Source organism: Penaeus vannamei, chromosome 10, assembly GCF_042767895.1.
Source record: "Penaeus vannamei isolate JL-2024 chromosome 10, ASM4276789v1, whole genome shotgun sequence".
NCBI classification, from domain to species: domain Eukaryota; kingdom Metazoa; phylum Arthropoda; class Malacostraca; order Decapoda; family Penaeidae; genus Penaeus; species Penaeus vannamei.
Genome location: NC_091558.1, coordinates 8222590 through 8227589, shown reverse-complemented (window position 1 = coordinate 8227589; position 5000 = coordinate 8222590). Strand labels below are relative to the sequence as shown.

At 37.7% G+C, this 5000-nt stretch overlaps 1 protein-coding gene across 1 annotated transcript in view; it reads right to left on the bottom strand.

The window, feature by feature from the left end:
- LOC113803736 (uncharacterized) overlaps positions 1–5000 on the bottom strand; it is an 11682-nt gene that overhangs the window by 2692 nt on the left and 3990 nt on the right. The gene's annotated exons all lie outside the window — the stretch shown is intronic.

The following is a 5000-nucleotide window of genomic DNA, read 5'->3' as shown; positions in this document are numbered from 1 at the left end:
TCTCTCTCTCTCTCTCTCTCTCTCTCTCTCTCTCTCTCTCTCTCTCTCTCTCTCTCTCTCTCTCTCTCTCTCTCTCTCTCTCTCTCTCTCTTTCCTGCTGACCTGCGTTCAATCCCGCGCGCGGACAGTGGATGGTCACTCCGGCCATCCCTTGCACACAGGGGGAGATTTGGAAGCAAAATAAAACAGACAGTATGTCACAGCAAAGAATATCCATTGTAACAGATGGAATTAAAACTAAATAAAAAAAATCTTTAAATCTCTCCCTCTCCCTCCTCCCTCTCTTTATCTCTCTTTCTCTGTCTCCCTCTCCCTTTGGAAGAATGCTGCCTTGTGGTACGCTGATACTGTGCTGTGCCGTATTATGTATGGCTGACAAGTCTTTCTTATCGAATGTGGAGTGAAGTTATTCTATATTGAAATTTGCATTCATTTGTCTCCATTATCGTATTATGTATTGTATATTACGTCAGTATTGCAACATGTACAGTCCATCATATCATATATCAACCAAAAGCAAGGGTCATGGTTATGAAAGGGTAGCTCTGGTTAATGAACGTCATTAGAGGTCCTTATTGGAAGTATTAATTACAGTATAAACAAGGTTATTATTAGCGGCGGTTTCGGGTGAATCGTTAAGGCTGTTCGCTCGAGTTCGAGAATAGTCGCTTATTACGGCTACATAATCATCGCCGCAGCACGAACCACGAAAGAGAGAGAAAATTAATTGTAATTAAGGAGAGATAATTGCGACCTCCTTTGCCCTCGCGTTATTGATACCAGGTAAGGGAAGCAAAGCGAGGAAGCCCAAGAGAGAGAGAATTTAGGCAAGAGAAAGTATAATAGGTCGAAGGTACAATAGTCTGCGTTGGCTCTTGTGAAGGACAAATGACACGAAGATGGATAATAACGACATGAAGAAGAGGGATTCGTTAAGGATAATGAGCTAATGGTATGTGCTGGCGGGAGGCTCCAATGACGGCCGCGCACAGACACACATACACACCAGAACTCGGTCGATAGCCACAAAGAGCAACAGGTTAAGCTTGGCCGTTGTGTGTCCGTTTGTTCTGCGTGTCACTTCTCACCCTCTCCTAATTCCCTTCTTTATGCCAGGCTATTATTCCGTCCATGTAGTCACGAGAAAAAATAGAGAAAGATTAGTAAATGTATTCGCTTTTCTGAAAAACCAATTTCTGAAATTCGCCGACACGGAGAACAAAGGAGTCACTTGATCAGGTAAGAACATTTACCTCAATTACCGAGGCAACGATACGGTCGAAAAGCCAGAGTAAATTTGGGGGAAGTTGCAGCTTACTTCACTTTTCCTTAAGGCAGGAGCGCGAAGAACGACCCGAGGGAGAGGGTGTAAGTGATCGAGTGTAAGTGTTCGGGTGTAAGTGTTTCGGAGGGCGAGGCGACGACGAGGCACTGAGGAAGGAGGGTGCCAGTGGGCCGGGTGCCATTAACGCTTCGGTTCGTGATCCTGGGTAATTGTGGCTGACCCTACAGCTTTCACGTATTGAGTAGTGTGTCCCCCCCTTCACCCTTTGCTCTACATACTTCTAGGTAGTGTGACTCACGTAGCCACGGTCCCTATAGCTGTAACTTTACGCTTGATGTGGTCCTTGGTCTACCTCAATAGAAACCCTGTAGATTCCTTGAAATTATCACACGTTAGGCTGATGGAACTGCACATAAGAAATAGGATACTAAGCAAATAGGATACTAAGCAAATAGGATGCTAAGCTTAACCAGGAAATGGTGTATATAATTCTTCATACACTAAATATCAACATGTATGTAAGGTCTATGTCTATATCATTAGATTCTTATACAAACAATTATATATATACGTTTAGTTAACTTTAATAGTGCTGAGTAGATTATCCTGTCCTAGTTTTGCCTGTGCAATGCAACCCTTTGAGTTCAAGTCGCAGGTGTTATTATGCACTGCAATTTCCGTGCATTTCAAGAATTCGTGTCTGTTATGAAGTGTTGCCTGTTTTTTATATGCACTACCTCAGTCTGTCTGTCTTTGTAAATGTTCACGTGTGTGTGTGTGTGTGTGTGTGTGTGTGTACATATACACACACACACACACACACACACACACACACACACACACACACACACACACACATATATATATATATATATATATATATATATATATATATATACGTATATGTATATACGTATATGTATGTATGCATACTTATATAAATATTTTTTTACTGGGATTTCCATAGTTCGAGGGATTCATTACGGATTTCTTAGGCATTCCCAGAGTTTTTAATGCGATTACGATTAAATAACCGTAAATGCTTTAGAAACTAAATAGTTATCATTTTTTTCCACATGAAATGCACGACTTTACCATAAAACTTGACTATGCTTAAGGTCAATGTAATCCTTCAATCAGAAAGCTCTTGTTTTTCGTTTTCGTCATAATCTGAAGGATTAACGTCGGGATCAACTATCTTCCAGAAATAGCCATAATTATTCGGAAATTTGAGTATTTTAAAGGAGCAAACCTATTTCTGAAAATTAGCGGGAATAGGCATGAGGGGATTAAAATAAACTCACTAGCGGCTATTTTATTGAAATGATGCCTTACCAAGATTGCGCTTAAGCCTTATTGCTTGGCTTATGCGTATTCGTTTCTTCGGCATACACACACACTTCATTTTGATTAAAAAGGATTCCGTAGTCCTGGTAGGTACTAAAAATCTCTGAGTACCCAACAGGCCAATCAAATAGCTTGAAGCTTGGCACATACGATCGCAAAGCATATAGTAATGCAACCATGTCAGCGATTTCTGATAAATCCACTGGTCTTATTTTTAAATATTTTGTAAAAGATTGCTGTGAGTGGAACATTTGCGAGATTTAAGGATATTTCAGGATACCAAAAGAATTTCTTGACGACTTCCGCATTTCCTAAGAAATTCTTAAGGATTTTATTGTTTTCCAGGCAGGTTGTACGGGAAGTCAAATGCCCTTCGTCTGTATATGTGTATATATATACACATATATGTATGTATATATATATATATATATATATATATATATATTTATATATATATATATACATACATATGTATGTGTGTATGTATGTATATATAATATATATATATGTGTGTGTGTGTAAGTCACAAGAGAGAGAGAGAGAGAGAGAGAGAGAGAGAGAGAGAGAGAGAGAGAGAGAGAGACAGCCATTTGGAGGAACTAAATGCTGGAAAGTATAACTAATTAAAAAAAAAAGTATCACGTTTATCCTTTGGGACATAAAAGAAACTATTATGTTTCTGAAATGACTTTCGCGAATGCTTTATTTCATTCCAGAATTTTCCTGATTGCAGCTCACGGTTTATCCGACCCATTCCTGTTGGTGTGGTGCTTCCATTTGTCCCACACTGGATGTCACTCATAATCTTTGTGGCTATGAGGAGCTCAACATCCATCCTGCTCTCTCCTGCGGGTTGAGCAGGCAAGAATGACCCGAGCAAACGGGAAAGCGGGTTGAAGCGGGCTGCCGGCGCCGACACGCTCGAACCTGCTTCCTCTGTGCACGCTTACACTTGTTTATATGGTTGAATTCTTGGCGCGGGTCGGCGCTGGTAGCCGGCGCGGGCAAACCTGCTTTCTCTGTGCACGCACCCTTGGAGAAAGGCAGATTTATAGAGAGAATTCGATAGGGAGATTTATCTATTTATGGATTGATTTCTACGTCTCTACTCCTTTCTTTGAGTGAGAGAGAGAGAGAGAGAGAACGATTGAGTGAGAGAGAAAGAGACAGAGAGAGAGAGAGGCAGATATAGTAAGAGGTAATTAGATAGATCTACATCTATCTAATCAAGCACTAACATCCACCTTTCTACATACACTTCTACTTCTTTCAATCCTTCTATTTATGACCACGTGATTCTATTTATTTACATACTTCTTAACTACCTCTCCTCATGCCCCCCCCCCCCCCTTCCATTTCTCAAGAACAAAGGATGGAGTATTGCGTGACTTTCTCCCCCCTCCTCCCCCCTCCCCCAACCGTCTACCCTTCAGTGTAGATGGGCTTGTCTTGATAATGTTGATATGTGTCTGTATGTGCATATTCATCGCATTTGTGTGTGTTTATATATGTCATCCATTATGTGACATTGAAAAATTAACATTCCAGTTAATTCTTCCTTTCCATCTAAAATAAAACGACCAATGACGTCATAGACACCGTGATGGCCTTTGCTACCATTTATTGGAAATGAAATGCGCTGCTTCTGGCGTGTGACTATGTACGCATATATACACACGTATATATACACACATATGTGTATATATGTACATCTATTTATATATATTGTATACATATATACATATACATGTATAAATATATATATATATACATATATATATATATTCTATATATATATATATATTATATATATATATACAATCATATATGTATACATATATATGCAAATATATATATATATATATATATATATATATATATATATATATAAGTATGTATGCATATATATGTGTATATACATATATGTAAGTATGTATGTATGTATATATGTATATGTATATATATATATATATATATATATATATATATATGTATAAACATTATATAAAATGCACACTAAGGTGTTTTTTCTGAAATTAACTTTATTGTGCGTGTAAAAGAAACCATTTCCTCCGATAGTCAAATAAACACAAAATGGTGATATCAATATCATGATATTAATTAGTATTCAAATTAAAGTGATTTCATCGGCAGCCATCTATTTAAGAATTAATTACACGTCGGCATGAAATGACGGGATAATAACGGTGACCTTCGAATAAACAAACAACAAGGAAATGAAATATGAATTTGATTTTGTCATTATTATAATCATTATCATTATTAGCATTATCATATATCATTATGTGTCATTGTTAATATTATTATGATTCTTATTATCATTGCTGTTATTCTCATTATCGTTATA